The sequence below is a fragment of the Alligator mississippiensis genome, chromosome 8, assembly GCF_030867095.1.
Source record: "Alligator mississippiensis isolate rAllMis1 chromosome 8, rAllMis1, whole genome shotgun sequence".
NCBI lineage: Eukaryota > Metazoa > Chordata > Crocodylia > Alligatoridae > Alligator > Alligator mississippiensis.
In genome coordinates this window covers 40,757,928-40,771,008 of record NC_081831.1, presented here as the reverse complement: position 1 = coordinate 40,771,008, position 13,081 = coordinate 40,757,928, and positions in this window count along the sequence as shown.

Below are 13,081 nucleotides of genomic sequence, written 5' to 3'. Positions count from 1 at the left end.
GTAACTGAAGGCTGCTAGTCTTCTCTTCTGTAGACTAAATAAGTCCAGTTCCCTCAGTCTTTCCCCATAAGTCATGTCCCCCAGCCCTCTCACCATTTTTGCCACCCTCTGCTACACTTTCTCCAATTTATCCTTTCTGTAATGGGGCCCACAACTGAATATAGTACTCCAGATGTGGCCTCACCAGTGTTGAATAGAGGGGAATGATCACTTCCCTTGACCTGCTGGCAACACACCTACCAATGCAGCCCAGTATGCCATTAGCTGTCTTGGCAACAAGGGCACACTGCTGGCTCATATTCAACTTATTGTCCTTTGTAACCCCCAGGTCCTTTTCTGCAGAGCTGCTCCCCAGCCAGTCAGACCCCAGCCTGTACCAGTGCATGGGATTGTTCCATCCTAAGTGCAGGACTCTGCACTTGTCCTTGTTGAACCTTTGGGATTCCTTTTGGCCCCATCCTCCAATTTGTCTAAGTCACTCTGAATCCTAGTCCTACCCTCCAGCGTATCTACTACTCCCCACAGTTTTGGTGTCATCTGCAAACTTGCAGAGGATGTACTCTATGCCATCTTCCAGGTTGTTGATGAAGCCACTGAACAAAACTGGCCCCAGGACTGACCCCTGGGGAACTCCACTTGATACTGGCTACCAACTAGACACTGAGCCATTGATTACTAGTCTGAGCATGATGCTTCAGCCAGTTTTCTATCCACCTTACAGTCCATTCATCCAGCCCATATTTCCTTAGCTTGCCAGTAAGAATGCTGTGGGAGACGGTATCAAAAGCCATACTAAAATCAAGGTACACCATATCTACTGGTCTTCCTGGATCCAAAGAGCCATTCACATTGTCATAGGAGGTGATCAGGTTGGTCAGGCATGACTTACCCCTGGTGAATCCATGCTGACTGTTCCTAATCACCTTTTTCTCCTCCAAGTGCTTAGAAATGGATTCCTTGAGGATCTACTCCATGATTTTTCTAGGGATTGAGATGAGGCTGACTGGTCTGTAGTTCCTTGGATCCTCCTTCCCTTTCCTAAATATGAGCACTATGTTTGCCCCTTTCCAATCATCTGGGACCAATCCTGATTGCCATGAGTTTTCAAATACGATGGCCAGTTGCTCTGCTATCACATCAGCCAAATCCCTCAGCACCCTCAGGTGCATCCCATCTGGCCCTATGGACTTGTACATGTCTAGCTTTTCTAAGTAGTCCCTAACCTGTTTTTCATCACTGAGGGCTGCTCACCTCCTCCCCAAACTGTGCCATTCAGTGCAGTAGTCTAGGAGCTGACCTTGCCTGTGAAGATGGAGGCAAAAAAGGCATTAAGCACTTCAGCCTTTTCTGCAGCTTCTGTCACAAGATTGCCTCCTCCGTTCAGCAAGGGACCCGCACTTTCCCTGATCCTCCTCTTGCTACCAACTTACTTGTAGAAACCCTTTTTGTGACCCTTTACATCCCTTGCTAGGTGCAACTCCAATTTCAGTTTGGCCTTCTGGACTTCATCCCTGAATACCCGAGCAATGCTCTTGTATTCATCCCTAGGTATTGGTCCAAGTTTCCACTTCTTATAAGCTTCCTTTTTGTGATTTAGTTTACTGAAGAGTTTCCTGTTAAGCCAAGCTGGTCTTCTGCCATACTTGCTAGTCTTCTTACACACTGGGATGGTTTGTTCCTGCACTCTCAGTAAGGTTTCTTTGTACAGCTAGCTCTGCTGGACTCCTCTCCCCCTCAGATTGGCTTCCCAGTGGAACCTGGTCATGAGTTCCTTGAGTGAGCTGAAGTTTGCTTTTCTGAAATCCAGGGTCCTTACTCTGCTGCTCTCCATCCTTCCTTTCCACAGGATCCTGAACTCAATCATCTTGTGATCACTGCTGCCAAAGATACCATCCACTTCTACATTCCCCACCAATTCTTCCCTGTTTGTGAGCAGCAGGTCAAGATAAACATGGCCCTTCCAGCACTTGTACCAGGAAATTGTCCCCAACACTCTTCAAAAACCTTCTGAATTGCCTGAGCACTGCTGTATTGCCCTCCCAGCAGATGTCAGGGTGACTGAAGTCCCCCATGAGAGCCAGGGCTTGTGATCAGGGAAACTTCTGCTAGCTGTTTGAAGAAAGCCTCATCCATCACTTCCTCCTGGTCTAGTGGTTTAGAACAGACCCCCCACCATGACATCACCCTTGTTGCTCTCCCCTCTGACCCTAATTCAGACTCTCAACAGGCCCGTCTCCAGTTTCTTACTGGATATCTGAACAATCATATGGCTCTTTAACATAAAGTGCAACTCCTCCTCTTCTCCCCTGCCTGTCCTTCCTGGACAGTTTGGACCCATCCTTGACAATGTTCCAGTCATGCAAGCAAGTCTCTGTTATTCCAATCACATCATAGTTCTGTCATTGTGCAAGGACTTCCAATTCTTCCTGTTTGTTTCCCAGGCTCTGTGCATTTGTGTACAGGCACCAGAGGTAACTAGTTAATTGCCCTGATTTCACAGGAAGTATGAGAGCACCTCCTCTGTTGCCCTGTCCTGCTTGCTCTTCCTCCTGGTGTCCCACTTCCACACTTACCTCAGGGCTTTGGTGTCCACCCCCAGCAAACCTAGTTTAAAGCCCTCCTCACTAGGTTAGCAAGTCTGTCTGTGAAGATGCTCTTTCCTCTCCTCCTCAGATGGATCCCATCTCTTCCCAGAAATCCTTCTTCTTGGAAGAACATCCCATGGTTGTAGACGCCAAAGCTCTGAGGGCAACACCACCTGTGCAGCCAGGTGTCAATCTTCAGGATGCACCTGCTCCTGCTCAGGCCCTTTTCCTTGATCAGAAGGATCAATGAGTTACCTTAAGGGGGCGATCCTCCAGGACCAAAGGATAACAGTCCCTGAGAGAAGCAAGGGGGGTAAGAGTGCTCAGAAACCCCCTGGGCTCAGCAAGGGCATTCAGGAATGCCTGAGGACTAAAAAGGGGGTGTAGAACCAGTGGAAAGGAGGAGCTATCCCCAAGGAAGAGTACTCCTCCTTGGCCCGTGAGTGTAGGAGGGTTATTAGGAAGGCCAAGGTAGAGATGGAACTCAGGCTACCGTCCAGGATTAAGGACAACAAAAAGTCCTTTTTCAAGTACGTTGGGAGCAAGAAGAGGGCACCAGGCAATGTAGGGCCCCTGCAAGACACAAACGGTAATCTTGTGGCTACACCAGACAAGAAAACTGATATTTTTAACAGTTTCTTTGCCTCTGTTTTCTTGAACAGGGACCGGGATATCCCACCTACCAGAGGTAGGGACAATCTTGGGGGTAGCTCTATCAGGGCTTCAGTCAGCGTAGATGTAGTTAGGGATCTTCTGGAAGGGCTAGACATTTTTAAATCTGCAGGTCCAGATGCCCTCCACCCAAGGGTGTTGAGGGAGCTGGCAGGGGTCATCACAGAGCTCTTGGCCCGGCTGTATGAGCATTTGTGGTTACCTGGTCAGGTGCCGGGGGATTGGAAACTGGCTAATGTGGTCCCAATTTTCAAGAAGGGGAGGAAGGAGGACCCAAGTAACTATAGGCCTGTAAGCCTCACCTTGGTGCAAGGGAAGATCTTGGAGAGAATCATCAAGGAGCACATCTGTGGGGACTGCAGGGGAGAGCATGCTCAGGGGCAATCAGCATGGGTTCACCAAAGGCAGGTCCTGCCTGACCAACCTGATTGCCTTTTATGACCAAGTAACTAAATCCTTGGATGATGGTGTCACCGTGGATGTAGTCTTTCTAGAATTTAAGAAGGCCTTTGTCACTGTCTCTCACCCCATCCTCATCAATAAATTAAACGATTGTGGCATTGATGCCTGCACAGTTGGATGGGTAAAAAATTGGCTGATGGGGCACACCCAGAGAGTAGTGGTGGACAGGTTGTACTCAACCTGGCGAGATGTGAGCAGTGGGGTAGCCCAGGGCTCGGTCCTCGGGCCCGCACTGTTTAACATCTTCATCAGCGGCTTGGACGAGGGGGTGGAAAGCACGCTGTTCAAATTTGCTGATGACACTAAGATGTGGGGCGAGGTGGACACGCTTGAAGGGAGAGAGAGGCTGCAACTAGATTTAGACAGACTACAAAAGTGGGCAGGTGAGAATAGGATGGGGTTCAACATAGACAAATGCAGGGTGCTGCACCTTGGGAGAAGGAATCCACAGCATATATACAGGCTGGGGAGTTCCCTTCTTGAAAGCTCAGAGGTGGAAAGGGATCTTAGAGTCATTATTGACTCCAAGATGAACATGAGCTGCTAATGCCAGACCGCAGCCAGCAAGGCCAGCCATACCTTGTCATTCATCCAAAGGTGCATCTCAAGCCAGTCCAGAGAAGTGATACTCCCCCTCTATGCGACTTTGGTCAGGCCACAGTTGGAGTACTGCGTCCAGTACTGGGCGCCGCACTTCAAAAGGGATGTGGCCAGCCTGGAGAGGCTTCAGAGGAGGGCCACCCACTTGGTGAGAGGGCAGAAGGACAGGCCCTACAAGGAGAGACTGAAGGACCTGAACCTGTTAAGCCTCAGCAAGAGGAGGCTGAGGGGGACCTGGTGGCTGCCTAGAAGCGCATCAGGAGAGATCAACAGCAAATAGGCAGAGCCCTTTTCTCCCCAGCACCACCTGGCGTGACAAGGAACAATGGTAATAAGCTGATAGAGAATAGGTTTAGGTTAGAGATCAGAAGGCAATACTTTACAGATAGGGTGGCCAAAATCTGGAACCAACTTTCCAGGCCACCGGTCCTCGCCCCTACCTTGGGCAAATTCAAGAGGAGGTTGGACGATCATCTGTCTGGGGTCTTGTGAAGCCAGCATTCATTCCTGCCTGTGGCAGGGGGTCAGGCTAGATGATCTGTTCAGGTCCCTCCTGACCCTAGCTACTATGAAACTATGAAACGAGAACACAACCTGAGCCCCCGACTCCCTCACTCTTGCACTTAGAGCCCTGTAGTCACTCTTGCTATGCTCAGAATCTCCCCTGGCAGTATCATTGGTGCTGTCATGGATGAGCAGCATGGGGTAGTAGTCAGAGGGCTGGATGAGCCACGATAATCCTTCTGTGACACCTCAGATCTGGGCTCCAGGCAAGCAGCAGACTTCCTGAGACAATAGGTCAGGTTGGCAGATGGCCTCCCTCCATTCCCTGCAAAAGGGAGTCTCCAACCACCACTACCCATAGCTTCTTCTTCTTCATGGTGGTCATCTCAATACTACCCACATTGGTGATGCATGGCCTGTCTTCCTCCCACAATGGAACATGCTCCTCCCTCTCTGCTGCTAGGTCTGCTTATCTGTTCTCCAGATGAATGACTGTAGGTGGAAGTGAAGTTCTCTGCTTGCTGCCAGAAGTCACAAGCCTTCAGCTTCCACCGTCTTGTGTGCCCATGCCTTTCTCTAGTGCTGCTTCTGGCATTTCTGCCTCCACAGTCCCAGAGGTCTCCTCCCAGCATCAAAGTGATGAACACCTCAAGGTAAAGGATGCTTCAGAGCCTTGCCACCTCCTCCTGTAGTTCTGATGCCTGTTCCCTGAGAAACACCACCAGGAGGCACCACTCACACCACAGGCACTCTGTGACCTGGCTGTCACTGGAAGGAACCTGATGGTGAGCAGTGCTGCCTAAACAGAAGCCTCACAGGTGCAAGCAGAGGCTCTGGCATTGCAATGTCCTCCAGCCATTTCCCTGGGTCTCTTAGTCTGCCTTGCCTCTCTTACTGCTCTTCTTCCAAGCAGACCTTCCTAAGGGAACTCTCCTGGAACTGGCTTGTTTATTTCTTGTTGGTCCCAAAGGGTCCCCCCCCCCAGCCATTTCCACATGCCAAGCTAAAAGACTTGCCCATCAAAAAGGTGGGGGGGTGCAAACTGGCCTGTGAACTGCCTGCAAACTGCTTACCCTGTTTGCAGCCTGTTTGCCAGCTCCCTGGTCACTGGCTCCCTGTTTGAGTTAAACTTGTATGTGTTTGTCTCAGGTTAATCTTTTTTAAAACTTGCACACCAAAACTTTAATTCTGCCAGTCTTTTAATTGAAGAACTCTACTTGCTTCACATTTTGGAACACAAACTTGAGATTTGGCAGAGTTGGCTTGCATGTCTGGAATGTGCTTTTGGTGCTAAATATCCACCCCAAATTGGATTAAATGATAGGCCTCCAAAAAGTCAGATATCACATATTATTGGGAAGAGGCTTCAGATTTTAGCAATTTAATTCCCCCTAGCTTCTGTATGCTCCAACCTTTGGCCTCAGCAGGACTTGCCTATACAACTCCAGGTCTGGGACCAGGCACTTGAGCAGCATCCAGACAGCATAGAGGAAGAAGCTGTCCAATTCAGTTATACCAGCTGGGCCCATAGGGGAGACCAGAAGAGTAGACTGAGACAAGAAGCCTGCAAGAGAGATTGGGACTGACAACCAGGAACCAAAGCCAGGGGGAGGGGCACTCTAGAGAGTGTATCATGGGCAGAAATTATTCCAGCAGGGTGCGGGCCCCCCCCACCTCCCTGCCCCATGGCACACTTGCGCCGGGGAGTGAAAGCCCCAGCACTAGGGTGGCTATCATAGAGGACAATCTGGTTGTCCTCTGTCCTCTGTTGATATGAAACTGGACACCTTTATATCAACACTGTTCAGGGTCTGACCTGGGGTTCTTTTATCAGATAATCTCCCTCTTGTCTACAAACCTGCCTGTGCTAATAATTAGACTCTCAAAATACCAGGACCTCTGAGGTTCATGTACTTGTTTGAGAATTGCCTCCCCCCTGTTTCCTACTCTTTTTCATGCTTGCAGTATGTCAGCATGTGTGCTAAAGAAGATGCCTGCAACACCTTGATCATACCCCTCTTTGATATAGCCTCACTCACTTTCCTGCCGGCCATTAGTACTCAAAGAATCAGGTTTGACCAATGTGTATAAGGTAATAGATGTTATGAATTGAATGGTATGATGCTGGCTTGCATTAGCAGGAGACAGGGCTCAGTGACCCAGGGCGTTCCATCCAGTCCTATCTGCCTGTCCTTGTGCACATACAGGGGTAGCACGTGCCAGCTATTTTGATGAACTGTGCATTCTGAGATTCTCAAACTTTGGGTTTCTGTCCAAATTGATTATTGTTGATTTCTCAAGTCAGTTTGCCTATCCCTATGAAGTCACCTCCAAAGCACATCCACACAAGAATCAGCAGCCACTTGCGTGCTTTGGACAACAGGATTTAGCTGTGAAACTTCAGCTACTGAGACATAGGGGCAGAATAGTAAAGACCATTACTCAAATTAAGTGGGAAGAAAAGCAAGAACAGTGAGAAGGTAGTGGAGAGGAAGAGCTGCCAGTTGATGTGTGCTAAGAGATGGTATGAAACTGGCTTAGAACCCCCATGCCCTCACTGCCCTGTAATGCAAGTGTGCACTTCAGCTTTGCCTTTGGTAAAGAAGGAGCATAACAGTGTACGTAAAACTTATCAGAATATCTTGCATATAATGTTTGTTATTTTTCTAATCAAAAACAATTTTAAATTTCAAGGGTTTTTTTTCCACTTTTTGGCCAAAAATTACCAAATGAAACATTTAAGAAACTTCAACAAGTCTTATTTTTTTAACACACTTGAAGTGAAAATATATAACTTTAACCTTTTCTTTCTTTTAAGCCCCCTTTTAGAAAAGGAGTGAGGAAGGAGAGAGGGTGAATTTAAGAGGAAATGAAAACATTTCCTCCCTCTTTTATTCTCTTCCCACACAGAAGTTGGAAAAGATTTAAAAAAAATAAAGAAAGTGAGTTTCCCCCAAATCTCCATCTCCTACTCCGTTTAACTGGAAAAGTATTTTAAAAGTTGGGGGGGCGGGGGGATAGCGGGATAAACAGTTTCGTTCCCAACTCTTTTTAAGAAAAAATGGTCTATAGTGAGAGCCATAGCACAATTTTCTCTGTCATATTTTTTTGCCACAAAACAAGAACACCAATCATTTAAAATTAAATCTTCTTTATAATTTTTCATAAGCATGCTGAAATTCTGATCACTCTAATTTCACTGCAAATACAATTCTTTCTCTACAGAGATAAGGAAGTTTTGCTTTCACTGCTCAGAAATATATGCTTTTACTATAGGTTAATGAATGCTATTAGCTATGCCATTGCATGCAAAGTGCTTTGATTTTACCATGAAGTAAACTAGGCAAGGCCAGCCACAAGAAAGGATGTACTACTGACCTAACCTTGGTAACTTTTTTGTACACACCACAGGTACCTTGATTCTATGTGGTGCTTAACAGACAATATTATTTCACCATGCTGTAAAAAAACCTAGCACCTATTTGCAGTGCAACAAAGCCTGAGAGAGAGCAAACCACACACTAGAGATGTTAGTCACATCACTTCAATGCACTACTGAAAGACTTAACTAGGAAGACAAGGTCAGCCCAAGAACCTTTGTAGTTTCACTGGGGCATCCTCTTCCTAGCATAAAAGGTGCAGCAGGGTCTAGTCATACTAGACTAGACCTTCTTCCACAAAGGGGCAATTATCTATTTCCCTAAAATCAGCTGGCAGGGAAAAGCCTGCCGCCTAGGGAGAATGTTAAGGAAGGGCAGCAGTAACCTGGGGCTCATCAGGAGAAATGGGAACCCCTTAAGTAACATATCCATATGCTGAGAGACTTGGCAAGGCATGCAGTCCAGAAACTGGAGAGAGGCAAATGTCATGCAGCCTCCCTCTGGGGCTTTAAAGAAGTGTTTGATTCAAGTGGAAATCAATTCAAGGCTGGAACTTAAACCACTCTGGAGAAAAAAGGTCCCTCTTCTTCCCCAATTTCCATCCATCTGCACTACAGGGCTGGAGATGGGCAGGTAGATGATGAGAGGAGGGGTGCTGACAGGCATAGCTTCAGAGGATGCTACATGCTGTGACTTGGTTGTATGCAGCTCATGAAGCAAGATGAAAACAAGGTAACTTAAGCCTGGGTGTGGTATGGGAGGAGTATATAAAGGGGAGGTTGTACAGTTCAGGCACTGAATGGACCCTTTACCTAACTTAGACCTCAGTTCCAGCTGTGACAGGTTGACTCAGGAAGACCTCATTTCCTCTGGCATTGCTTCCTTAATACCTCATTCTGGCTTTACTACAATGTTTGTGGAGGCCACCTCCACCACACCCAACCCCATTCATGCAGATATCACTCTTCCCTGCCATCACCTACTCTCCCCTCCATCCACCACCCTGGAACAGACTCTCAATGCCCTAGATGGTCAGTCCCAGAACAGACTGAGGCCACATAAGGCACAGAGAAACATTAGAGGGGAAAGCCTCTTTCTTGAAAGGAATAGTATAATTTAGCCTAACTGACCATATGGATTGGAATCAGGAACAGGCTGAAGAAGCAACCCCCACCCCACTAAAATGGAATTGGGCAAAGCATGGTATGGATTAATTTGTGACTGGGATTGTGCTTGCTGCTGATTCACTGTTCTTCATGCCTTTAACAGGGCTTCTTCTCTCCTTCCCCTTCCTTCTGAGGCACTGATCCAGCAGCAAGGGAAACAACAAAAGACAGCTCTGACACAGAAACACTAATTCCTCCCCATTGCCTGTCCAGGTCTTCTGGGAATAAAGTACTTTGGTTAGGTGGGTTCTGCTGCCCTCTGCCTGCTAAGGGACATATAAGATTGAAGTTGCAAAAGAAAATAAAGGCCGAGGGGGGGAGGGGGGCGAGAAATAACTAGTTCTCTGCATGACCTCCTGGCAAGTTTACTCAGAAATAGAGGGAAGAGGTTAAGTAGAAATTGCTGCACAAAACCCAGGTGTATAGTCAACAAATTAAATAAAGGCAGACTTGCAATTGAAAAAGGTAGCTAGCATTCTGCATGCTCCCCCATGCTTCACAGGTTTGGTAGATGAAGACACAGTACACAGCCGTAAGTATTCTGGCCCCTTTTTCAGACAGTGGCATCCTCTTCTGACACGTTTTGCCCTCCACACTCCTGCTGAATGGTAGTGATGCCAAGCTCCTAAGAGACATTTTCAGTATACTTAGATTGTTGATTTGTCCCGCTTTCTGAAGTCTAACTTGTTTTATTTCATGCCAGTCATTAAACCCATCACTAGCCAGTGCTGTCGATGATGTTGAGAAGAGCTTGCAGACAAAACTGTAAACACAACCGGCTGTTGGAGAGTAAACTAGCCACTCCCAATTGTATTTTTCACCATTAACTTTCACTGAATGAAATAGACCATTTGAACAATATCTAATTTGATTTTTGAATGACCACTTCAATCTTTCAAATGGGCCATTCCAATGTTGACACTCTGAGGGACCTTTCTGTATCCAGAATGAAATATCGTCTTCAGTCAAGACACCCCAGAGACCAGGATCGCTGGAATTTGTGTGTCTACTTTCTTCAGCAGGGATTTCAGGCTCTGTATCATTTTCAAGTGTAGTAGCCATGTTCACATCTATATAATCTATCCTAGTAGAAAAGGTGGATGTCTGTGGTTACTGTGGTCCCGGCTGGCTGTCTTGAGTATGAGGCCCCTCCTTTATTGCAGTGAAATAACTGTCAACTTTCAGTAATTGTTTTAGCTGCCCTTCAATCAGCTGCTGCTTTTTTTCTCTTCTGACATCCACTTTGAAAAGTCCTCTCCATTTTTAACAACCGATTATGTAAAACTTGAAACTTCATATTACAGTATAACCTCAAGAATCTGGGTATCAAATATCTGGCATTCTCAAAAATCCAGCACTTCCCCCGCTACTTCGGGACTGGCCACCTCTCTCCCCCACTGGCCCAGAAGTGGCGGGGGAAGCTTGCATGTGGCTGCTGCCACCTCCATTAAGTACCCCATGCCACAGCTCTGTGTGCAGCTGGTGCTTTGGAACCAGCCGGTGCTACCCCCTGCCCCTCCCCAGTTCCACGACCGGCTGCACTGCTGGTTTAACAAAAATGGCATTTTCAAATTTCCAGCATATGCTTAGTCCCAAGCATGCCAAATTTGTGAAGTTTTACTGGGGTTTTGTGGTTTTTTGTTGGGGCTTTTTTTGTATTTAGAAGTCCCTCATAATGTGAGGCCCTAAACTGTAGCTTACTTAGCTTGTGCCTAAATCCCCCCCTGGCAGTAAGTGTCACTAAAAACCCATCAGTGGGTGCTACTGCACAGTAGTGCAAGTTACTGTGCATTGATTTAGTACTTGGTTAACCAAGTACTAAACTTAATGCACAGTAACAACGGCGCATTCATGAATTTGTAGATGTGCCCACTAAGAATGATGCAGAACTTTTGCTGCTGATTTGACCAACTTTGATTCCATTATACATGGGCAACTGGTAACACCTGAGTCAGGGGGGCATGTACCCCCCTGTCCTGCAACCAATCTCACCGGCCAAGACCGATCTTGCTGACTGCAGGGGGTGCCTCCCCACAGCCAATTGTGCCTACCAGGAAGCAGCCACGGTGCTCCCAGAAGCGGCCAGTGCTCCCGGAAGCTCCGCTCCCCAGCCGGCACTTGTCAGGGGGCACCAGCACTCTTGTCTGCCCCCTCTGCCCATCACCTAAGTGGGGAGCGCAGCCTGTCAGGAGGTGCACCAGTGCTCTCAGGGGATGCACGTGCACCCCTGTGCACCCCCTACACATCACCATTGTCATTATACTTGCCCTGTCTAATATGACTGCCTAGAAAGAAGAGAATCCACTTCTTGAAAGTCATGTTCCAAAAAAGGATGATGTAAAAATCTGCTCCCTGAGGGTTTTTGAACTCTGACATGATTACTCCAGTGTATTTTTAATGTTTGTCAGAAGCCCTTAAACTGGATACAGGCATTTTTTATATTTGACACATAAATTCAGATCAATAAGGCTTTGCTGTGTGGGTTTTCCTGATCGTTGTGTTGTGTGTATTTTTTTAAACCTCTGTTCACTTTCCACAGCTAGTACAGCTATGAAAAAATGAGCCAGATTCTATACTGATTCATGCAGTATCAAAAGAAATGTAAAATAGTTTCAGTAAAAAGGTCTAATGTGGCCCTTCCTTATATCTGGGAAACCCAAGTGAAGATGAGGTGCTTCCCTGTCAGAACTATAAGTGACCCATACACATGAATTATATTTTACATGTACAATATACAGGGCCTTTCCCTCCTTTCCTGCCTTTCCACAAATCTCAAAGACCTTTCTAATGTAAGACCCTTGTTATATAGTCATTATAGGCAGTTCCTGGAGCTCTTAATCCCTGGATCGTCCACATGTTAACATCTGAAACTACTTTTTAAGCACACTGTATGTGGCTTAAAATTAAACCATTCCATGGCAGGTTTACCTTTGATCCATGGTATGCAGCTCATATTCCATTAATATGTGGCCACTCCCCACAGATGAGCTGCCCAAACTGCAGTTCTCCAGCAGCCCAGGATGCAGTATCTGCCTCCCTCACCCTCCTGTTCTGTGGGGATTAACTTTCCACCCCCTGTATTCTATTGCCCAGGGGGTAGTTCTGTCACCAAGCCAACTTCCCATCCCACCCTGGAGGGTGTTACCTTCCCACTCCCAGGGCTACAACCCCATGCAAAAAGCCTGAAGACCACATGCCAGGTCACAGGGTATGGATGGATCCAGGATGGGATCTAGGGGGTCGGGGAACAAGGCAGGGGTTTGAATTTCATTCCATGAGCTGGGGCTTCCTCCCTGAGGCAGGAGCAATAGTTCCCCCACAAGTGCTTTCCCTTACCACACCTTCCTCCCAGCCACCCTGGGAAGCACAACCAGCACCTCCCACATCCCAGACCCAAATCCCTATTTATTAGTACATGAGAACTTCATTATTTTCCTTCCTTTTTATTTATTTAAAATTTGTTTTACTACTTTTTCTTTTATCCTTTAGTGGCTGACTTGCTTCATTTCACCACCCTTCCCACACTCCCATTTCCCTTCCACCTCCCATTTCATTACCCACCCCCAGTCCATTAACTCTCTGCCTCCTAGCTTCTTATCCCCGCCCCCCCCAACTCATCTCTCACACACCCTAACTACAGCAGGGGTAGAAACCTGTTCTGGCTCACCAGCACTGTACTGGCAACTCATAGCTGTAGCTCATAGTCAGGACC